This window comes from Canis lupus, chromosome 27 (genome assembly GCF_011100685.1).
Source record: "Canis lupus familiaris isolate Mischka breed German Shepherd chromosome 27, alternate assembly UU_Cfam_GSD_1.0, whole genome shotgun sequence".
Classification (NCBI taxonomy): Eukaryota; Metazoa; Chordata; class Mammalia; order Carnivora; family Canidae; genus Canis; species Canis lupus.
The window spans coordinates 34,499,594-34,524,555 of NC_049248.1; the positions used below are offsets into that span (position 1 = coordinate 34,499,594).

A 24,962-nucleotide genomic window follows, 5' to 3' on the forward strand; every position below is an offset into this window, starting at 1 on the left:
TCCCCCCATTTACTCATGTCCAAAATAGGCTTCATATAAAATTGAGAATGTCTTATCTGAAAAGTGGAAGGATCAGGGGAGTAAAAATCTTTTTTTTTTTTAAGATTTTTATTTATTTATTCATTCATGAGAGACACAGAGAGAGAGAGAGAGGCAGAGACACAGGCAGAGGGAGAAGCAGGCTCCATGCAGGGAGCCTGATGTGGGACTCGATCCCGGGTCTCCAGGATCATGCCCTGGGCTGAAGGCGGCGCTAAACCGCTGAGCCAGGTGAGCTGCCTCACCTAGGCAGTAAAATTGGGCTGCCTAGGTGAGTAAAATTCTTAAATTATAGGCTTCATCTTTCATATTTGAACAAACTGACAATTCTGTAATGAAGTTGCTTTTTTTAACTTATGGTTTTCTTAGACAATTCACATGCTTGGATTAGTAGTGGGTACTGCTTTCATTTTAGCTGGGCTTATATGTTTTCTTGCTCATATTTTCTTTTCCATTGATTATATAAATTCATATCTTTCAGGGTTTTTAAATTTTAATAGCTAGAAAATCATCTTTTCCAAAACTCCCTTAGCATTATATACTGTATTTTTAAAATAACTACTAAAGGCCAAGGAGACAGCTTGAGCATAGGTACCCAAAGACGAAGATGCTCCTCTTGACCAAACCTGATTCATGCTCCTCTGAGCCCTCTTCTGGACTTGACCTTAGGCTTTGTTCTTGGCCTACTTAGTCCAGTTTTAGCAAGAATCCTGCCAGGGCAGTTGAATGGAAATCCCAATATCTGATCAAATTCCTTATCCCCCACCCTTAATACCTTATCACTTCGGCCTGCCTTCTAAGAATCCTGTCAAGTTGGTTAACCAGAATCCGTTCTTACCCGTGGTGTTTTCTCTTAGCAATTTTCCATCTCTGACTTCACCTGGTCCTTTGATAAATCCCCACTTGTCATCATTACATTTGGAGTTGCACTTGGTCTTCCCCGCTACTGCAAAAGCCCCACTGAAGTTCGCCCTCTTGAATAAAGTCTTCCTTCCCATTTCTAACAAGTGTTGTAAGTTTTTCTGTACCACCAGGATTCTTCAAAATTCATATCAAAAAAAAAAAATGAGAGACTGTTCAGGGAAGAAAATTGTGACCCTTACTCCTAATCAGGAGTGACATATACCATACACATACAGAGATCTGGATGGATTTCACTTAGATGTGAATTCACTGTGTTGTGAATGAGTGGAAAGCAGGGACAACCATGGTTAGTATCCCTTAGAGAGAGCAATGTTTGAAGATAAGCACAAGGCAACACTACTACTTGCAAAAGCCAGACTTGGAGAGAGGATGAGATCAAAGTAACGAGAAGGGCATCAAGAAGTCTAGCATTTTGGCTTCTAAAACAATGTCAGAGAAATGGGCATAGAAAAACATTTCTATGGAAATACCATTCTTGTTAATGTCCTTGGAAACCTCTCAGCTGTGACTGGTTCAGCTGGTTACCTAACCCCCGAAATTGTTAAACCTGTGATGGTTGTCTTCTGCTTTTTTTCTTTCTCTACATTCTGAATCTGCAAATCTTTCTATGAAAATCATTAGCAGAGAAACGTAAGTCCATTCATTTTAAGAACCCAGCCTAATCCCACTTAAAAAGCCAGTAAGATAGTTTCTTATAAACATTTACCTTGTGACTCCCAAGTACTTGCCCATGTATTAATCTCCTAGGACTGCTGTTGACAAATGATCATGACTTTAATGGTTTAAAAAAAAAAAAACTCAAATTTATTATCTCGCAGTTCGGTAGGTCAGATTCAGCACAGGTATCACTAGACTAAAATCAAGATGTTAGCAAGACTGCGTTTCTTTCTGGGTTTCTAGGGGAAAATCTGTTTCCTCACCTTTTCTAGCTTCTGGAGGATGCCTATATTCTTGGCCCTTTGTATTGTTAAAGCTAGTGACAGTGAGTCAAGTGCTCCTCAAGTTGCTATCTCTGGTTCTTGACAACAGTTAGGAAAGAATCTCCACTTTTAATAACTTACGTGATTAGATTGGGCAACCTGAAAAATAGAATTAAGCTCTCTACTTTAAGGTCAACTCATTAGCAATTTTAATTCCATCTGCAAATTTAATTACTCCCTTTGCCATGTTATATAACTTATTCGTGGGTCCTGGAGTTAGGAAATGGGCATCTTTGAGGGCCATTATTCTGTTATTCTGTTGCCACAACCCAAGGGAAGTGAAAATTTATGTTTATACAAAGACTTACATTTGAATGTTTATAGGAGTTTTATTAATGAGAGCCATTAACCTCAAACAACCCAGATGTCATCAACTGGTGAATGAATAAACAAATTGTGATATATCCATGTAACAGAAAACTATTGAGCAATTAAAAGGAACAAACTACTGATGCACACAACATGACTAAATCTCAAATGAAGTCTGCTGAGTAAAACTAGATACCAAAGGCTTAATACTGTATAATTCTACTTATATGAATTTCTAGGTAAAATAAAACCATAGTGATAGAAAGCAGATCATAGGTTGCCAGGGGAAGAGAGAAAGGACTTACTGCAAGTAAACAAGACAACTTTATGGAATCATGGGCATGGTTTGTATCGTGAATGTGATGGCAGTTGCACAATCATATATATTTGTCAAAACGTATTAAATCATACCTTAAAATTGATGAAGTTTATATATAAATAAATTTAAACAAAATATATAGCTATAGAAAATATATAAGAAGCTATATAAGTATTTTAAAATAAAATTATGTAAATTAAGTAAAATAGAATAAAAAGCTATATTTAAAGGCGAATAAGAGGGCAATTAGAGACTTCCTAGTAAGATCGAGTAAAGAGTTACAATGACCATGAAAAGATTCTACAACCCAAAAGATAAATGCAAAAGAAGACAACTCTAAAAAAATCATTTCCTCAGCACCAAGTTTTCTAAAAAGACCCCCCAAAAAATCAAAATAATATCTGACTTTTATTCTCACCTAGAGACACTGCACCTAAGAAACTAGAGGAAATCATCGTTCACCAAAACAAAGAGCTGGATAGAAATGTTAAAAAGCCAATACCTCATTTCAAAAATTGAAATCCACAAAGAAGAATGCACTTTTCTCCAGATGCACTAACCATGTTCACACATTTGTTTACTCCATGGTTGTCTCCTCCTCCCAGGTCACCTGGGAGCTCCCTGACAACCAGGACCTTGTCTTCTGAGTTCACCCTTCTGCTTTCAGTACCCTGCACGGGGCCTTTTGTTTGGCAGGGGCTCCATATTACTGGCTGAATTAAGGGATGAGTCATTTAAAATTACTCCACAAAATGGAACAATACACGGAGAAAGAAACCAAACCCTCCATAATAAGTTGGTGCAGCTACTTACAATTAATTAGAGAAAGAAAACAAAAGCCATCTCCTTAATGTATTACGGGCAAACCTCTAAGATCCCTTTTGGATGCATGAGCCCAGCACCCTACGTATGCAGCCTTTTGGAAGTTGACTAACTTAAGATTACAAGACCCCTCTTCCTTTTTCCTACTGAGTATGAGGTCTTATCTCCCCAGTGTGAGTATCTTCACAGCAGAATGAGTGTAGTCACAGACTCCTCTTCCCCTGCTCATCTTGGACTGGATCCAAGATTGGGTGTGAAAGAAAGCCCGCAAGTTTGCTAAGTTAGAAAGTTGTGGTGATGGCCAGCTGCCAGCTTGTGAGCCTCCTTTTCTTCCTTCCTCCTGTTCTTAACACAATATCTTACTCAAACTCTTAGACTGTGCTCTTATTTTCTACAAGAGTAGCTATTAAGGTAATGCTTATAAAAATCTCTCATAGAAAATGCTTATGATGTGACATTAAACCTTTAAAAGCACTAAATAAAAATGCACAGGAAAATACTGGGAGAAAATTAACTACATGGCAAATCATTATTTCCGGATGGTGGAATTTGGGCCATTTGAAATTTTTATCTTTACACCTGTGTAGTGTGTTTTCTTTCATTATTTAAAAAAAAATGAAGAACGTAGTAAATGAAATAATATGAGAGTTTTAAATGAGGTGTGATCTACAAAACAATATCAATTCTCTCTTTTTTTTTTTTCAAATATTGAGCACCAGCTGTGTCTAAACACTGTGGACCCACAGACTAGAAAAGGTGGCCACAAATATACATTTATACCTTCAGTAATAGGTGGAATATTGTAAGTACTGCAGATAATAATCCATGGGAGTTTCAAGCAGGAAAACATGAATATGTATGTGAGACCTTTGAAGACAATATTGAGAATTGTATACCTGACATATAAGAGAGGATAAGAAATTTTTATGCATTCACTAAAAGTGGTTGGGAGACTGAGAAGAGAAGTAGAAAGGGACATAGAGTTCAGCCAGTGGTTTTTAACTAGGGATGATTGTCCACTCCCCACCGCCCCCCTCCCCCCGGGGACATTTGGAAATATCCTGGAAACATTTTGGTGGTCACAACTGATAAGGAAGCATTAGTGGTATGTAGTGTGTTGGAGCCCAAGGATGGTCCTAAACATCCTGCAATGCACAGGACAGCCCCTCACGACATGGAATTATTCAGCCCCAAATGTCAGCAGCGCTGAATTTGAGAAACCCTGAGTTAGACAGTTAATACAAAGCACGCATGTATTTATATACGAAAAATTCATTTGGGGGAATTTATAATTTGTTGGCTATATAAAATTAATGACTTCATCATGAGCTCACTAGCAGGCGGTTGAGTAATACTGCCAACACTTATGCTATTCCCAATGACCAGACCCTAAAGAATTTTGAAGGACTCAAATTCCTATACTAACGTCAGATTAAAACATGAAAGATTGCTTAACCCAATGTCAAGGATGTTGGCTGGAAATAACATAACTAGATATGCAAACATGAACAGAAGAGAAGGAAGATCTGTCTGATTTGTCACAGATACGATATTTATCCTACAATTATAGATTAGGAGGTGAAAGAGGAGAAAGAGCCCATCATTGTCTAGAGACATTTTTCCGGATATTTATAGTTCACTGGGAGTAACCTCTTTTTGGTAGATAGCAAAGTTTGTGCAGCTTGCTGAGTCGGTCATTAAACATTTGCCTTTAGATCTGAGTGTTAGCATCAATGACAGGGTTTCCTAAACATGTCACATTTCCTCTGGCTGTCACGAAGAATTATAGCTTCTGTGACTCACACTGTAATAGCAGCTATTTGTGATATTTTAACCTAATGTACAGCCCCAGAGGAGAAACAACAAAAACAATAAAACATCTGCCAGGGACTTGCTTGAAGGAAGGGATTCTGAGCATTATGAGGATCCCAAATTAAAGAGTAAAGGCTTGGGTGTCAAATACTAAAGGGTCTGTGCTCATTAACTTTCCGGTAATGTATTGTCTCCACATCCCAAAAGGGAACATTCTAATTCACCTATGTTGGCTTTTAAAAAATTATCGGCAAAGCCAGAAAATGTGAAGAGCCTAATTTTGCTTCTCTACCTCTACAGTCTGTGGTGGGGAGGACCACTAGCATCAAAGACAAAGGACCCCCTTCAATGAGAATTTATTCTTCTGTGTGGATCCCTGCCATGGCTTGATTTCTGTTTTGTGGCAGGAAGGGAGGGTGGCTGGGGAACTGGCTGTTTTTCTTTTTTTAATGAGAAACCTAGTGTCAAAACTACTGTCAGGATTTCTCCTTTCTTCCTCTCCAGCCTATCAGAGTCAAATGTTCACAACAGGCCCAGGAGAAACGAGCACCAGCTTTGGAAAGACCAAATCTACTAAACAAAATAAACCGTGTCATTTCATGCTAATTCAAAGACTCATTCCAACTGCTGTGTGATGAGGGAGCCAAGAACTGAACTGTAACCCAAACACAAATACATCACATTGCCAGGAAATGGCTAATGCGTCCTCCCATTACACAGAGCTTTCAAAATGTTTTAAGCATTGCTGAATACATCGTTTTGGAAAGAGTTCAAACATATGCAGCATTAATTCTACAAATATATCTTTCTTATAAAAAATAATCCCACTTGCCTTGGAATGTGAAGGGGGAAATGGGTCCTTTGAGTTGAGGCATGTAGACTGGTGCTTCCTTGTCATTTGCTCACCCGTGCTACTACACGGAGCTGCTGCCGCCTCCTTAGAGCATCTCCCCCTGCATTTATCTCCCTTTAAGAAAAAAAGCACAACCGTGCTAAAATCTTCCCCTTCAAAAATGAGAGATACATTAAAGATCTCTTTATGATGCTCTGCGTAATCACAAGCTTCAGGGATAAAGACACAAATGTGTTCACTTAAAACTCATTTTTGGAGAGAAGGAAATGTCCCATAAAAGGAACAAATGGAGATTGAGAATTCCCTTTGTAGGAAGATGTAGCAAAATCCACAGGGGCTATGGAACATAATGAAGGAGCATCCGGTACTGTTTGCAAAAATATAGCTGACAGAGCAAAAATACTCCTTTATTGAGGCCCAGACACTTATTAATACCAAGCCAGTTTGAAACCATTTCAAACTGAGCAGAGCCCTGGACTTATTTTAGTCTAGACCTAGATAGCTAGAGCTGCTTTCAAAACTCGGATGAACCCAAGAAGTCTTTCTTCCCAAAGGGCTCCAACTAGGTACTGCCAAAGCCAATGGCAAGACCACAGCCAGGACCCTGTTGAACTGAGGGAGCCACCCCAGTTAAGGAGTGCTTGTACAGAAGGAAGGGTGAGCATTTCAACCTGCCAATGCCAGTTATCTCCTCAGTTTTTTTCTCCACACTAAGTCTATCTACCCTTCTGTCCTCTGCTTGTGAAGCTGAAGTTGCAATTCTTCAAGCCGGCTTCCTTCAGGCCCAGGTGAAGAACAAGAGGGAGCATGGAAGGTGGGCGGAGGTATAGAGATGTCTTCCCTCCTATTCATCCTGTTTTGTCAGGTCACTCTAGCAGTGGAGGTGAGCATCAGCACCTGAGTTCAGCTACAGCCCCCAGACCTGCCTCGGCACATTCCCTTACAGGTGCAGAAGCATCCAGGTGGCTCATTGGAAATCAGAATGCCATCTGGATGGGGCTTCTCTTCCAGGCTCCTCATTTCTGGTGATTCTACATCTTTATTTTCCCTTAGTTCCCAGGGTGGTAGCTGTTTGCTGTTACTATCTCAGTAGTCCCTCTTTGCTCTTTCAGCCTGTTAACACCTGTGTAATGAACGATCCATATGAAATCCTATCTGTTTGCAATATCTTGTACCACCCAAGGTATTCCGGTTTTCAGCTGGATCCTGATCTATACAGCAAAGCATGGCAGAGGGGGAGGTTTTGGAAGAGAGGGAGGGAGGAAGGTAAGAAACCTGGGAATATGGAGTGGTTTAGGTTTTCTACTTATTAAAGGACCCACTAAAAGTGAGGTTCTAAACGAGTGCCTGGGTGGCTCAGTCCTTTAAGCATCTGCCTTCGGCTTAAGTCGTGATCCTGGGAGTTAGGCTCCCTGCTCAATGAGGAGTCTGCTTCTCCCTCTCCCTCCACCTGCTGCTCCTCCTCCCCCTGTGCGCTCTCTTTGTCTTTGCCTCTCTCTCTCTCTCTTTAAAAGTGAGGTTCTACACCTATAAAGTCCAATAGAGTAGCCTTTGAAATAGGGCTGGTGTGATGGAGTGATTGAATGTAAATTATTTTTTCATATTCCATTTGGTTATTGAACACTTTTTCAGTATGTTTGGAACAACTGAAGTAAGTGAATCTGCTTTTTAACTGTAGGTTTTCTAAAATCTAAATAGAGATCAATTGTCTCGGATGAAAAGTTAACATACAACTTGAGATATGCTATAAGAATATGTGCTAGATTGGGGTGCCTAGTAGCTCAGTTGGTTAAGCATCTGCCTTTGGCTCAGGTCATGATCCCAGAGCCTGGATCTCAAGCCCTGCATTGAGCCCCACGTCGTGGGATTCCCTGCTCAGCGGGGAGTCTGCTTCTCCTTCTTCCTCTGTGATCTCTCTCTCTGTCCCTCAAATAAATAAATAAAATCTTTGGAAAGAAAAGAATATGTGCTGGATTTTAGAAGCTTCAGATTTTAAAAATGTAAACATCTCATTGATAATTTTGCACAATGATTGTATGTTGCAATGACACTATTTGGAATATATTGAACTAAAATAAATATATTATTAAAGTTAACTTCAAAAAAAAATAAAGCTAACTTCAACCGCTTTTTTTTCTTTTTTTAATATGCCTGCTAGAAGTTTCTAAATTACATATGTGGCTGGTGTTCTATTACCACTGCACAGAGCTGCTCTAGGCTTTTATTCCTTATACCCTCAATGTTCAAGTTTTTCATCCAAACACATGGTGTTAGTTATTGTTCATTCGGTAGCATACAACAGAAACTCTGGATAGTTTAATAAAAATGAATTGCTGGATACACTCAAATAGCAGCAGCAAACAGAGTGGAAACCTGAGGTAAGAACGGTAATATAAAAATGTCTGAAGAACACAGCACTAGCCTGAGTTTGACACCAAAGAGCTCAGCCTCTGTACACATCCCAACTTCCCAACATGTTATTGTTGGGCCAGATGGCAAGCAAAATAACAGAAACGCATAAACAGCAAAAGCCAGATAAAAGAATATCCCCCTAAATTCAATCTAACAGTTGCAGATAATTAGCTTATGATGTCTGAATCATTCAATATGCTTTTGAATTTCACAACAAAATCATCCAAATGATTACAACTCATTTGTTATGAGTCAAGGTTCGCAGGTAAAATGGAGTGAGGTTTCTGGATTTGGGGCTGTAGAGGAAGAAATATGGTAAGATAGCATCAGCAATTACCCCACACCCTTAAATTGTACATTTCTGCGTATTTCCACAAGACAGGCTTCCTATTAATGTCTCCTTTCTAATTATAAGAAAACTAGTTTGCATATAGAAGTTTTCCATGTTATAGCCAATATGACTCCATTACAATATTTTAAATTCTGTAAAAACCCACAGACCAATCAAATAATATGCAAATGCTTATTAAATGTCTACTCTGAAATAAAGCACTGGGTGAGGAGATACGTGTGTTGAAGAGCTGACAATGCCTTCTTGGCAAGGAACTTGCTAAGGAGAGAGAGAGAAACCACAGAATACTATAACTTTGGCTTTGGAAGGACTTTGGAGGTCACCTAACACAATCTTTTAGTTGATGGATAATTCAGCCCCTGCAACTCTCCCAGTGAGTGTTCAGCTTCTGCTTAAAGCTGCTTAAACAGGAAGAGATAATTCACTACCTCGGGAGCCTGTCTACTCCATGTTTGTACTGCTTTGATTTTTAACGAGATCTTTATGCTAAATCAAAGAATGCACCCTTATAAATTTCTACTGGCTGGTTCTTTCTTTGTCCTCCTTTACAAATAATAGCCCTTCGTGTATTTAAAGTCCCCTATTATAGCCCCTGTCCTCCTTTTTATTGGTAGCATTACCTACCCTTGGTGGCTTCGTGGAGGGGGGAAAGCAAGCATTTCATGGTGAGATACATTGAAAAAACGGGAATTAGAAAATATCCTAATCTTGTCTTGAAAACATGCTTTTTTTTTTTTTTTTTTTTTTTTTTTAAGCTCTGAGATTTCCAGTAGAAAGGAAACCCATCTAAATGTACTGTACCGGGAACTTTTCAAACCTATCTGACCACAGAAATGTAATTTCCCTAATTAACATCGCACAAATTTATGGTTCAATGAAAATTTTGTCTGTTCATTCACCCACGCAACAAATGTTTACTTTTTTACTTAATTTTTAGAAGATTTTATTTGTTTATTCATGAGAGAGGCAGAGACTTAGGCAGAGAAGCCTGGGACTCAATCCCAGGATCCCAGGATCATGACCTGAGCCAAAGGCAGACACTCAATGGCTGAGCCACCCAGGCGCCCCACAACAAATATTTATTAACATCTACTTGCACCAGGCATTGTGATATGTGGTAGAAACACTATAGTAGACAAAACAGAAATGATTCTTGCCATCCCAGAGCTTAGAATCTAGCACGGAAGATGAACAGTTGAACAAATAACATTTAGCTGGAATTGTTGGGGAAGTGTAGTTCCATGGGAAGACACTTTGGGTACTGCTGTTCTGGGTTGAACAGTCTCAGATCTTTCGATGGTTCTCCTTATATCACAGTTTGCAGACTCTGTGTCTTCCTTTGTACCTGCTCTAATTTGTCAATATCTTTCAGAAATGACCCAAACTAAACCAAATACTTTAAGAACAACTTGACCTGGAGCGTCTGAGGCAAGATAATGTCCTTTATTCTGGACATTGAACTATTAATGCAGCCTGCTACCCAAATGTAAAACACCAAAACAATAATAAAAGAGAGAATAGCTGGTTGCAATAAAATAAGAGAGAGCTTTTCCAAGAAATTCCTTTATACTAATCATTAACTACATGGTAGGCCAAAGTGACTATCACAGAAGAAAACTCATCTCCATTGTGAGAGACTGAATAAGGCTTCCAGAAGTACTTGAGTTGAATTTTGATACGAGAGTAGAATTTGAATGGGGAACACCTTTAGAATGTTCACAGTAACATAAAAAAATAAGATCTGGGAAGTTGAGGCTTAACCAAGAGAACCTCATAAGCTGCTTAGAAATACTGAAAACAAACTCGAGGTTAAAAGCAAATTTGATAGATTCAAATATTCACAAGATTCATAGATTCTTGTGGTTCACAATGAAAATGGGTGAACCATAGATTCAAAGGTTCACAATGAAAATGGGTGGCATATCAGGCAATACATGTGTAGAAAGACATTGACTGAACTTTCAGATTCCCCCAGGAGATCAGAGAATTTGCCTCTCCTCACTCACCGGAAACTAACAGTGGCAACCAACCAGGGCTCCTCGTCTTAGTGGGGTTCGGAGTGAGACAGGAACACTCAGAACACACAGGAACCAGCATAACTAGGAGAATCTGTGCTGGGACAGAGATCTCAAAGTAACTTTGAAGAAGTGATCCTTTTGTATATTAAGATGGCATCTTAACTAACATGTCACTACTATCAATAGGTAAAAGCAGCCCTGAAGCTAAAACATGAAACAAGCCCAGACAGGGAAAATCACAGAATGACTTCACCATTGCACACATACCTGTCTGGAATTTTCGGTATAAGCAATACTGTGCTTGGTAGATCTTAGTCTTTCCAAAGGAAAGAACAGATAATTCAATCTATGTTACTCCTTTTTTTTTTTTTTTTTTTTTTAACTCCGGTTAAATGGTAGAGGATATTCAAAGCAATAGTTGGGATGCACTTTTTATTATCACTATTATCATCCTGGTTTTTATTACTCCATGCTTCCTGTCTCCCCAATTAGCATGGATAGTTGAGAGCTGGGCGTAGCACTCTGCATTTAAATCAGTAATATTTAATACTAATAGCCTGATCCAATTGCTAGCTCCTGACCTCACACCACCTGACTGCACCAGGTAACACTGAAGGACACAAATGTCCTGATATCCTAATTGGCCACAACTCATTGGTTACACATGAGAAACCTACTCTGTTTACTTTTAATTTGAGTTTCAGAAATTGTCCTATTCATCATCATCAATGGAGAATCCACAAGGGCAAACTGAAAGCTATATGCCAAACCCCTTAAAGAATGAAAATTTCAAACAATCACCTGGAGAGATTTTTTTTTTTTTAACCCAGGAAAGCTTTCAAAAGTGTGGACACTTCTAGGTGGCTGACCAAATTTTTCATATTTAATTCAGTTGGTTGGCCTTAGAATTTTTTTGTTTCCCTAGCTGAATATGCCAATAATTTATATTAGCTATGAAAACAACAAGTAGCAAAAAAAAAAAAGAGAGAGAGAGAGAGAACAACCAGTAGCAATCAGATATATTTTATTTGTATCCAACTGTTTGCTAAGTCGAAACATAGTTGGAAGGAAAGAAGGAAAGAAGGAAGGGAGGGAGGGAGGGAAGAAAAGAGGAAAGAAGGGAGGGAGAACTGATGGAGGTTGATGAACAGAGGACAATGAAATGGAAGAATGAGGAAAGAGGAGAAAGAAAGAGAGCCAATAATCAAAGCACAGAGAAAAACATTCGCCATGGGTCAGACGCACGCATGTTTGGTACAGCAAAACTTCCATTAGTTTTCCTATGTGTTTGCTCATGTAGTTGATGAGCTTTTCTGTTGTTCTCTTCTATGTGTGAATCAGTAATATTATGAGTGGATACAAAAGAAAATGAGAGTTGCGGTCTCGATCTTAGGTAACTGAAAAATAAGTGTTGGGATTTTTTATTGCTATGTGGTAGGCTGGCTAATGGCCCTCAAAAATATCCAGGTCCTAATCCTTGGGACCTGTGAATGTTAGTTTATATGGGGAAAAAAGGTCTCTGTAGATCTGATTAAGTTAAGAACTTTGAGATGAGAAGACTGTCTTGCTGGCCCCTAAATGCAATTACCTGTGTCCTTGTAAAATGGAGGCAGAGGACCATAGACAGAGGAGGAAGAGGCCGTATGACCAGAGGCAGAGATTAGAGTGATGTGGCTACCAGGCAAGGAGGGGCGGCAGCCACCAGAAGCTGGAAGAGGCAAGGAAAGATTCTCCCCTAGATCCTCCAGAGGGAGTATGACCCTATCAACACCTTGTCCTTGGTCCAGTGAAATTAATTTGGACTTCCCACCTCCAGAACTGGTTGAGAATAAATGCATGGTATTTTAAGCCAAGTTTGCAGTAATTTGTGACAGCAATACTAGGAAACGATTATACTTCACGTTAAAAAAAAAAAAAAAAAAAGAGGAAGCACCTCGTAGCCTAAAAAACTATTCCAAACTCCCAAGTGTCCCTTGGCAGAGGTTCCTCTCCATGGCCCCAAGCTACAGAACCCATAGATTCTCTGTTGCACCCACTTGAAGATGCAAATGACCACTGGCTTCCTGGGGAAAGAGCCAGTGCAGGCTGCCCATCAGCAGTGATGAAATGATAAAGGGGAATTGAATAGAGAAACACTGAGATCATAGAGAATACATTTCTAAAGATTCTTTAGGAGTCAAGAAAGATAAAATGCCACCGACAAGTTATGAAATAATGAAACTTCACGAAAGGATAGAGAAATGAGTGGAGGAAGAAAGAAATGTCCTATGAATGCATGAAAGAGGAAAAGAAAACATTTGAGTGTATATAATTATGCTCAGGACAGGTACTGATCAATAATTCTAAAGAAATTTCCAATTTCCTTGTGAAATCCTCCCTAAGGGTGAATCAGATTTTCCCTCTTATCTCCTCCGCAATGCACTGAAACATGTAAGTCAATGATTGAGAGGGAGCGCAATTAAAATGCACCACGAAAAGTCAGAAAGCTGTGCATCTCGCCGCTGGAGTTTTCAGTAGGAGGAAAGATGCCTGGATTTGAAACAAATCATTTTACAGAAAAGAAGGGTTATTTCCTGCAATAAATCCCCATCAGGACGAATTCTCATTGGTGCCAGCGTGGTGATGGATGACGCTCTCTAGGCCGGCTGTGTGGATTGGATTTGGATAGGCCACCAAAAGTGCAGATGCTTATCTAAAACTTATCTGAACAAGCCAAATCTCACAGGCCTGCAAAATTATGCTGGCATTCTTTCAAGATTAGTCTCTCTCTCTTGAGATCGCTGGCACTGTAGCTTGGGGACTTGGCTGCACGTCCGGCGAGGATGAATTATTTTCTTTACACTTTTTGGCATACCTGGTACAGGAAAAATAAAGCACATTTGCCCACATTCATAGCAAAGCAAAGTGAAAACTACATTGCTGAGATTTGAAAACCACCAGCATATGCTTCCTGGGGGCCTACTGTGTGTTCTATGGCTCCTGCTCAAAAGAGTTGATAATCAAGGTGGGGCAACAAGAGTCGTTATCAAATATTAAAAGAAATTCCTCAGTTACAAATAGGGAAAAGGGGAACAATCAATAAGGGCAATTTGAGAAGTTTTTCCCGAAGATACAATTTAAATTGTATCTTGTAGAGTAAGATTCAGTTGTCAAAGAAAAGAAGGCTCACTTACACAAAAAAAGAGAATCACTATCGTTTGATGGAAGGCTACTGTGTGACAAGCATTGTTTGAAAGCACACCTTATTTCTTTCTGTTATTTCAACATTGCTGTGCAGGTAAGAATCTTTCTCCTCACCTTACCCACGAAAAAGCCAAGACGAGGAAAAGCTGAATTTCCCAAGCCCACTTAGCCAATAAGCAGCAGAATCAGGATTTAAACCTAAGACTCAAAAAAAAAAAAAATCTCTCAGTCAGTTATTCTCCAGGATGCAGGATCATAGTAGGTGGCTGTTTCTGACAAAGTATGAGTGCAGACTAGAAGGAAATGGGGACAGGGCACTTGTTTTTGTGGTTGTTCCTATTGTTACTTCTGAAATAAGGATCACAATCTCCGTTTGAAAGTAGGATCTTCAGAGAAAAATTATCTTTTCTTAAATATCTGTTTTTCTCATTAAATAGATAAAACTTTTTCTTCCCAAGGATACACAGAAAGCCCAGCTTTGCCACTCTGCTTGTCGTGTTTGTTTGTGTTAGGTTTTGTGGCATCAGACTGCTTTAAGGACATTCTTTGAGCATCTCCAATGCCTAAGAGAGGAGAATTCATTTCATAGTACAAAGTTCCTTCGCATTTTTTGTTACTGTCACACGTCATCACAAGGTTAGTGGCTTAAGATGACACAACTTTATTATCTCACAGTATCTGCAGGTCAGAAGTCCGGGTTGACTGCTGGGTTTTGCTCAGGGTATTATACAGTCAAAACCAAGGTATCAAAGGGATTTGCTCCTTTCGGGAGGCTCTGGGGATGAATCAGCTTTCAGCATCATTCATAATGTTGGCAGAGTTTAGCTCCATGCTGCTCTAGGAATGAGGCCCCCATTTGCTTGCTGTTTGTTGAGGCAGGAGGGTCTTTCTCAGCTTAGAGAGACTGACTGCCCACAGTCCTTAGCTCTGGGCTCAGGTCTTCCACCTTCAAAGGTCAAGGTCAAATCCATCTCACACATCTAACCTCTAGAACACCCCCTTTTCTGCATCACTGCTCTGCTACTTCTTTTCCCACCACATCTCTCTCACTCTTCTGCTTTACTTCCTTCTCTGCTCTCCCCTCTTCTTTTTGACAAAACGTTGTACATGCTTCATGTATACGTGTATATGCATGAAATCATCACCACAATCTATGGCGTAAGCCTATCCATCATCTCCAAAAGTTTCCTCCCGCCTTTTTATCTTTCCTCCTGTACTTTTGAAGGCTCCAGTGATTACACCAGGCCCATCCAGACAATCCAGGATAATCTCCTTATTTTAAGATCAGCTGATTAGTAACCTTAATTCCATCTGAGAAGTTCCTTCCCAACAGTACCTCGGTTAGTGTTTGATCGAATAATCGGGGGATTAAGAATCCTGTGGAGACATCTTTAGAATTTGACCAGGGCATTTGGCAGCTATTTTTCTCATAGCAAAAATTTTGCTTTCCTGATAACATAAAATTAAATGTACTCAGCAACCTGATGTGATTTCTACTTCATCCTTCTATACACTTTACTGCTATCCTGACTTGAGGAAGATTGAAGCCCCTTGTATGAATAAAGGGCACAAGTTTTAGAAGTTGGAAAATCCTCAAAAACAAGCCAATAATATCTAATAAAAATTTTAAAAGCAGATCATTCTCGAAAGCAAATATGATTTTGAAAACCATATCCTACCTTAATTTGCAAGGTATTCCCTCTTCGAGGTCTTAATTATCAAAATAACTCAATTCCTCATTCCATGTCCTTACTGAAGCCCATTTTCATGCTTCTACTTGGGAAAAGTGCTTGTTTTACTAAAAATCTCTCATTCTAAATCTATTAGTTTATTTCCCACACAGGAGGCAAGAGGATATTTCTGTGATTAAGCTGCCTAATATTTGAATAATCCCCCTTCGATCCTTCCTTCTAAACTTACCCCAGATAACAGTGGGAAAAAAAATTATCTGGCAAAATTTTTGCCAAGTTTCAATTATTTATTGAAATACAGGTGGCCCCTACTGATAGAGTATATAGACCTTTCATATGTTTGTCATTCTTGGAGTAGAATATATATACCTCTCTCCCCCCACCGCACCCCGCAATACACAAGTACTCCTAGAATAATCTCATTTCATTGCTCTATAAGGACTTCCCTTCAGCCACTAATCGATTTAGCATATAATTAAAAGAGCTTTAGAAATCATCAGTCATCTTGCTTAGAGTAAGTAATAATTTATGCCAAGGGAGTTGGAAAGAATGCTGATTTCATTTATTTCATCTCCTTGGAGGGAAGGTAGACTGATAAAACCATGTACAAGATGGTAAATTGTTAAACTTACTCATAAGACTGAAACAGCAGACCTATTGATGGTTTCTGAATTCCTTAACCCCTCTATGTCCTCTTTTTGGAGAAAAAGGGGTTTACTCAAATACAACAGCCTCTCCTAATTCTCCATCATTGGCAGAGTTTTTAAAATTCTTCTAAACCAGTATCCCCTACATTCTTTTTTTTTTTTCACATTTGTGAACAAATAATATATATAGAGAAGATATTTGTAATGTGTATACATTTAGATTGGGTAAGTGAGAGTTTGCCCACATATTTTCCTTCTATAAATAGTGCTGCAGCCCCACTTAGGAGAAACAAGCTCTCTCTGCAGTTAATCATTTGTGCAAGTGCAAGGTGTGGGTGGAGAGATAGGACACACATGCTTCAGGAGTCTGGCAACACCAAGGGAAAGCACTTGCTGAGGGTTATTAATTTGTATGGAGTACACAGGGTGAATAGGATGGGCCTACTCAATTAAACCGTCTCATGAAAGTGGATTCAAAATCAGCCTACTTTAGCATTAAAACTAGCTTTCCTGGGAGGCCTGAGTAGCTCAGTGATTGAGCGTCCACCTTCGGCTCAGGTTGTGATCCTGCGGTCCTGGGATCAAGTCCTATATTGGGCTTCTCGCAGGGAGTCTGCTTCTCCTTCTACCTCTGTCTCTATGTCTCTCATGAATAAATAAATTAAATCTTAAAAAAAAAAAAAAAAACCTGACTTTCCCTATCTCAGTAAGGGGTATATTCAGAGATCGCTTTTGCAATGTTAGAAATATGCAGAGATCACCGGTGTGGCAGTACCAGTCTTTTCAAAAAGAGCTAAATGAAAAGATTTAAGATTAAAATGCATTCTCTCATTCATTGAACAAGTATAAATTGAGTGTTAATGTGGGATATTCAAAGATGTGGAAACACAGAATGATTGCAAAGCCAGGTTTCCCCACTGTAGGTTCTTCGACACTCAAATTCCTTCACATCTCTCTTTATTCCTCTCTAAGATAAAAGTGTGTGTACCGAACAGGATACAGAAGCTTCTGAAGCCTAAACTCTGACAGAAAACTCAAACAGGCTAAAGCAGAAAAGGAAGCTCACTATTGAGAAGCCCCATTCCAGCAGGTTCAGTTTTAGGCTGGAACTTGAACAAAGTCACCAAAACTTGCCACTGCTTGGCTTTGCCTTGCGCTGTGTTAGCCACCTTCTCCGGCACCATATGGTGACCCCTGGTCTGGCTCATGTCATCTTTACCACTTGTAGTATCAGCAGATAGAGCACTTGCTGCTTTGCTAATATCTGAGTATGTCTCTTTGTATCCCATTTCCCCGATAGGATCGCATGCTTTTCACTGACCAAGACCCATATGGAGAATGCGATACACATGCATGAAGTTAAGGATGACAACAACGCCCCTTGAAGATAGTGGGGCAGAGTTAGTTCTAGAGAGAAAAACCAGGCTTCTATTGTGGCAAGAAGAGCGAACAAAAGGTGGCTTGCCAAAATGAAAGGTTCAGACCAGATAATCCCAATTATTCCTCCAATGCTGTTCTTTGTTTTGGGCTGAATTGTGTTCTACTCCCTTCCCTGCTAAATTCATATTGAAGCCCTAACCACCTCAGAATATGACTGGATTTGCAGAAGGGTCTTTAAACAGGTAATTAAGGTTAAATGAAGCCATTTGGGTGGCCCTCATCCAACCAGGTGTCTTTGTGACAGAAGGAGATTAGAACATACAATGACCCCATGGATATGCGCAGAAAGGAAAGACCATGTGAGGACATAGGGAGAAGGTGGTCATTTGCAAGCCAAGGAGAGAGGCCCCAGAGAAACACGTATGTACCAACTTCTAGCCTTCAAACTTTGATAAAACAAATTTCTGTTATTTAAGCCCCCCACTCTGTAGTACTTTTTAATGGCAGCCCTGAAAAACCAATACAATCTTCTGAATAAGGCATGGTCTTTTCCAGTCAGATCTTCTGTTCTATTGTAGGGCTATTTTTGAAGAAAACAAGTATATAGCCCCAACCTTCCCCACCATACACACACACAGGCAAAATATCCAGATACAAGAGAATTTTCTTTTTTTTATAAATGCCATGTGAGTGATACAACAGGCCAAGAGAAGGCACAGTCCCTATTTTGAGGCACCTATACTTACAGCTTGACCTTAAGGAGAAGATTTGGCTAGGTATACAAGTGAAGAAGTACTTCTAAACCTTCTGGGGCTCAAGGCACACTTTCAAGCACTAGAATTTTTGGCAGGCTTCATGATATAATTGAATTGCATTCATAATCATCACACTACTTCCTTGGGTTTCCCTGTAGCCCGAGTCACCATAGTGGACATCCAGCCACCCTGCATCTTGCATCTTCTATTTGGAGAATTTTCCACCTTACAGATCCCACTAGAACAGCTGATAATGGTGAGACTTTGCCTTCTCAGCCTTTCTTGAGGCTGAATGTGGGAAGAGAGCCAAGTTCTGCTCTGCAGCCACACCTGCATGGACTACATCTATAGTGAACGATGCAAACAAGATGGAACTGGAGGAACCTTTTTGAAAGTGGTGGCAGTTACAGGCAGTAACAGGACTTTCCTGGAGTAAACGATAGTAGCAGTGCCAGCTGCACTGGGGAGAGCCAGATGTCACCTAGTCTGAGGTATAAGCTGCAGTGCCTGGGCTCTGTCCTGACAGGATCAGCTCTGCTGTGTGATTTCAGAGAACATTCCTGGCTACTGCCCAGCTTCTCATCTTAATTCCTAGCCTTCCATATGATTGTGTGAGTCACTGCAAATCTTTTAATAGATTCTTTTTCTGCTTAAAATCAGTTAGAGTCCTTTTGTGACTGAACTAAAAACACTGAGTGACAATATCACTATTTGAGTAGAGCTCCTTGCTGTCCCTACTGTCCAAAGTGCTCACCTATTCTGAGAACCAATCAACTTTCCAACATTTCTGTGTATTTTCCTTCTTACCCAAAAGGTTTTTTACCCTAAACATGACCATATTAGTTATTTCGCTTGATGTTACTCTGCCATGAAAGTATATATCTTACATGCTATGTATGTCTTATAGCAAAACAAAAAAAATTGCATATGTATGTCTCCTCATTTAAGGCAAAAAACGTATCTTAAATATGTGTTTTTTTAAAATACATTGTAAACATTGATATTGGTGATCTGGGTCACATATCCATGAACTGTGTGAGGTGCAAAAAGAAGTTCTCAGTGCTGAAGAAGCATTGAGTTAGAACATGGAGAACGAATCTATTTAATTTTCAATGCAAAAGAACAGATAGCCTGAGGCAATGGTTTCCAATCAGATAACAACTAGAATCTTCCGAGAACTTCTATTTTTAAATATAGATTTCCAAAGCCTCACAGAAAAACTCAAAGAAACTTATTTTGCACATCTAGAGTATAGCCTGGGTACCCGAGTGTTTCTGATGCTTAGCAGAGTCAAAAGAGACTGTTCAAGTTGTCTAAATAGGAAAGGAGGTTCAAGATACAAAGGCAAATAAAGAATTGACATATAATATAACTAACAAAACTCAGGAGAGGTGTGACAGAGAAGGGAACCATTATAGGAGAGCTAAATACCTCAACTTCCATGATGAGGAATCAATAGGTAATGATGAAAAATCAAGAAATGGACTTAAAAGCATTATCATCCAGAATTATGGCAGCAGCCATTACGAAAAAACTAAACCTGAAATTTTTCAAGATTTTGGCTTCATTAGTTCCTTCTATCCATAGTCACTTCATGCCCATTATGCTCTTTTATTTTTCTGTAACTCTTCATACTTTCTACTTTCTATCTGATTATATCTTTTATTTGTTTATTTCCAAAGTTATAGTTAAGTCCTATTCGGCAGAAATCTTGTCTGGTGTGTTCATTGTGTCTCTGCAATTGGAACAGTGCCTGTGTATAGTGGGTGCTTAACAAAGATTTGAAGAAGGAAGGAAGGTGGGAAGGAAAGAAGGGGTAGGTAGATAGGTTGGTTTAAGTAAAGGTAAACACCCCTGGGAAATGGAATAAGAATGGAAGCATTTTATATTTTATTTAATGCTATTCTGAAACATTTGAACATTTTTTACCATGAAAGTGTATTATTTTCTAATAAAAAATCTAAATTTCCCCTAGTATTTCTGATGTGTAGCCAGGTTTGAACACTGGGCCAGGGCATGAAAGAAAATATCTATAAAGATAGAGGACAATAGAATCAGCTACAGATAAATGGGGAAGGTTACTGATTTTATTAGTAGGCTTTGTGCTTTAATATTTTTCCATTTTTCATTGTATTCATGTTTTGGTGCTAGTCTCTCCCCTGTATCATGTAATGTGAAAGATAGCGCCCAATCTTTACCTAGCACTTTACAATCATCCATTCCTTTATTCAAAGGAATTTTCCAGATTGTTTATTCTAGCTGGATGTCCACCTCAGTCCCCTTTTAAAATGCAAACACTCTACAGAAGAGTAACATACTTTATGTGACCGGTATGTTAGCATTAATTTTTTACATTGTTTAATCACTTCCTCACTCTTTTTAAATCCTAAAACACAGAAAAAGGAGATAAATCTCTCTATAGGATTCCAGCCATGAATGTTTTGTGTGATAAATGATGAACTTGGTCTCTTTTTTTTTCATATTTGTAATTATACACAGGCTGGAAGTAAAAATGGAACTTACCGACTCCACCCTTCTTTCTCTTTCCAGAAACTGATTTTAACATTAAGGCAGCAAAGCTCTTTGCAAAGTTTGCCTCATATCCATGTGGTCCCAATTTGGAGTTAGGGTCATATATTCAAGTGCGCTGATGAGTCAGTATTTTAAAGGGAAGAGAAAATAAGTGAATGTCATGGCTTGTTTGTGCTGGAGCACGCTCATATCTACTTTGCTCTGAGAGAGATGATTAACCTAAACTGAAGATCCTACCATATCTGTTGGTTTGCAGACTGGGCCCTGTAGGTTCAGGGAAGGGAGAAACCAAAGAAAGGAACAGACCGTTGCAGATTGGTAGGTGGCATATTTAATAAGCGAGAATATTTACATAGGAGGCCATCTCCACACCTGCCTGCCAGTTGAAAAGTTTCTGTAAAGGGCTTAACTGGGTTCAGCCACACGCACTGTCCAGATGGTCCCAACAATGCATCACTCTCTCAAGGTTAGGCCCTGGGGACAGCTTCTGGGAGTGAGGAAGGCAAGCAGAAGGCACATTCCATGGACGGGGGAGGAAGTGAGGAGCCTCTGATTACCCAGGTCCCACTCAGGGGTAACCGGGCAATCACATCTTCTCAATGACCTCCCCGAACATGTGCAGAGACTGCTGTGGTGCATTCTCACAATTACTTCACTTCTAGGGACACCTGGGCCGCTCAGTGGTTTAGCCCTGCCTTAGCCCAGGGTGTGATCCCAGAGCTCCCTCTTCCTGTGTCTCTGCCTCTCCCTCTTTCTCTCTCTCTCTGTCTCTCATGAATAAATAAATAAAATCTTTTTTTGTTTGTTTTTTTTTTAAATAAAATCTTTTTTCCCATATTTTTCTTTTTTTTAAAATAAATTTATTTTTTATTGGTGTTCAATTTACCAACATACAGAATAACACCCAGTGCTCATCCCGTCAAGTGCCCCCCTCAGTGCCCGCCAACCAGTCACCCCCACCCTCCCTCCCCTCCCACCACCCCTAGTTCGTTTCCCAGAGTTAGGAGTCTTTATGTTCTGTCTCCCTTTCTGATATTTCCCACACATTTCTTCTCCCTTCCCTTATTTTCCCTTTCACTATTATTTATATTCCCCAAATGAATGAGAACATATAATGTTTGTCCTTCTCCGATTGACTTACTTCACTCAGCATAATACCCTCCAGTTCCATCCACGTTGAAGCAAATGGTGGGTATTTGTCATTTCTAATAGCTGAGTAATATTCCATTGTATACATAAACCACATCTTTTTTATCCACTCATCTTTTGATGGACGCGGAGGTTCCTTCCACAGTTTGGCTATTGTGGACATTGCTGCTAGAACATCAGGGTGCAGGTGTCCCGGCGTTTCATTGCATCTGTATCTTTGGGGTAAATCCCCAACAGTGCAATTGCTGGGTCGCAGGGCAGGTCTATTTTTAACTCTTTGAGGAACCTCCACACAGTTTTCCAGAGTGGCTGCACCAGGTCACATTCCCACCAACAGTGTAAGAGGGTTCCCTTTTCTCCACATCCTCTCCAGCGTTTGTGGATTCCTGCCTTGTTACTTTTCCCCATTCTCACTGGAGTGAGGTGGTATCTCATTGTGGTTTTGATTTGTATTTCCCTGATGGCAAGTGATGCAGAGCATTTTCTCATGTGCATGTTGGCCATGTCTATGTCTTCCTCTGTGAGATTTCCCTTCATGTCTTTTGCCCATTTCATGATTGGATTGTTTGTTTCTTTGGTGTTGAGTTTAAGAAGTTCTTTATAGATCTTGGAAACTAGCCCTTTATCTGATATGTCATTTGCAAATATCTTCTCCCATTCTGTAGGTTGTCTTTGAGTTTTGTTGACTGTATCCTTTGCTGTGCAAAAGCTTCTTATCTTGATGAAGTCCCAATAGTTCATTTTTGCTTTTGTTTCTTTTGCCTTTGTGGATGTATCTTGCAAGAAGTTACTGTGGCCGAGTTCAAAAAGGGTGTTGCCTGTGTTCTCCTCTAGGATTTTGATGGAATCTTGTCTCACATTTAGATCTTTTATTTTTTTAAATAAAATCTTAAAAGAAAAAAAATCACTCCACTTCTAAATGAAATATCAAGAACCTCTTCTGTCCACAATGCTGCTTCAGGGCTAAGGACTCAGAGTGACCCAAAGCTCCAAAAGCACAAGGGTCAGGTCTCAGAACTTACCAGACAGGTTTCTGGAAGTAACAACATCACATCACTTCTGTCTCTTTCATATATTTTCTTTCATATATTTTCATTTGAGCCAGGTTATTGTTCTTCTATATTTGCTACTTTTTCTCACTTTCCAGTGATAACCCAAAAGACATGATCTATACACTACAAGGATGATTCTTTTATTAAACATACCAGAATTCTTTATCCAACTAGGGCTTACTCAGTAAATATTTATCTTGGAAAGCCAAACATTCATTCTATAGATGTGCTATAACTCAAAACATTTTCAGGAGTTCTTTTTTGGAAATTGTCTTCAGGGCCTGGAGTACATATGTTTTTAAAGTTACCACTGTCAGCAAATAGGTCTTTAGGAATATAATTGACGTACAGCAGCAATTCTCAAAACTTTATTCTCAGGATCCTTAATGTCTCAAGGATCCTTAATGATTAAGGATCCTTGAGACATTTTAATGATTAAGGATCCTTGAGACATTAAGCACAGAAAAGACATTTAGCACAGGTGAAAATTATTGAGGATCTCAAAGAGTTTGTTTATATGACTTGCTTAATATTTATCATGTTAGAAATTAAAAGTTTTAAATTTTTCATTCATTAGCTTATTTTGAAATAACATAAGCCACTCAATATTAAAATAAATAACTTATGAAAACAATTATTAAGTTCTCTCAAACAAAAATTTTTGTGATAGAAGTAGCGTTTTTTTACAGTTTTAAATCATTTTAGGGGCATCTGGGTGGCTCAATGGTTCAGCATCTGCCTTTGGCTCAGGTCATGATCCCAAGGTCCTTGGGATTGAGTCCCACATTGGGTTTTCTGCAGAGAACCTGCTTCTCCCTCTGCCTGTGTTTCTGCCTCTCTATCTCTGCGTCTCTCATGAATAAATAAAGAAAATCTTTTAAAAATAAATAATAAATAAATAATAAAATCATTTTAATATCTGGCTCAATAGAACACAGCTGGATTTTTATATCTCTTTTTGCTTACAGTCTGTTGCAATGTTATTTTAAGTATGTGAAGAAAATCTAAACTCACACACATGTAGTTGGAAAGAAAGGATATTTTTTAAAGATTTTTTTTCAGATAATTGTGATATTCTTTGATACTATGCCAAAACTCAACAAGTAGTAATTTCTCAAAGGTTAGTCGCAAAGTGAAATCTGAAACCATATCAATAAATATTTCATATTCTGCTACATTAAAATCCATTGGTCTGTCTTCCACTTTGAAAGAATTCTTTTTTCTAAAAGAAAATGAATACTTTTTATAAGGGAGAAGCATAAACGTAATCCCCCACTACCACAAATTATGCAGCCAAGTTTCCCACATTTGAGGGAGTCACAGGGGTTGGCACAACCATAGTGCAATGGATAAGCCTCACCCTGGGGAGATTACCTTCGTGATCATGGTTATCTCCCCTACTAGGTAAGTATGAAATAATTTTTTACCCATGAACAATTTTATAACATCATACATTGGTTATTTGGAAAATATTAATTCATTTAGTTGTGCAGATCTTCCAAATATCAGTACATTTCATTGTGCAACAGTGTCATGTGCCCTGAAAATTCTGGAAAACTCCACTGTACTCTTGCAAGAGGATAAGAATGAAAAAGGCAAAGAACATCTTAGTGTTACTATAAAAAATATTTTCGACTTCGTGAACCCCCTGAATGAGTCCTGGGACTCGCAGGGTCCCCAGACCACACTTTGAGAACCAGAGACCTAGAAGATAACTTACAAGTCTTTCAGAG

General features: G+C 39.2%; 1 non-coding gene across 1 annotated transcript; it reads right to left on the bottom strand.

The window, feature by feature from the left end:
* Nucleotides 1-24,476: 24,476 nt before the first annotated feature.
* Nucleotides 24,477-24,641, bottom strand: LOC119866497. Its single transcript, XR_005380241.1, has one exon. It is a non-coding gene; the product is annotated as a U1 spliceosomal RNA (small nuclear RNA).
* Nucleotides 24,642-24,962: the final 321 nt, after the last annotated feature.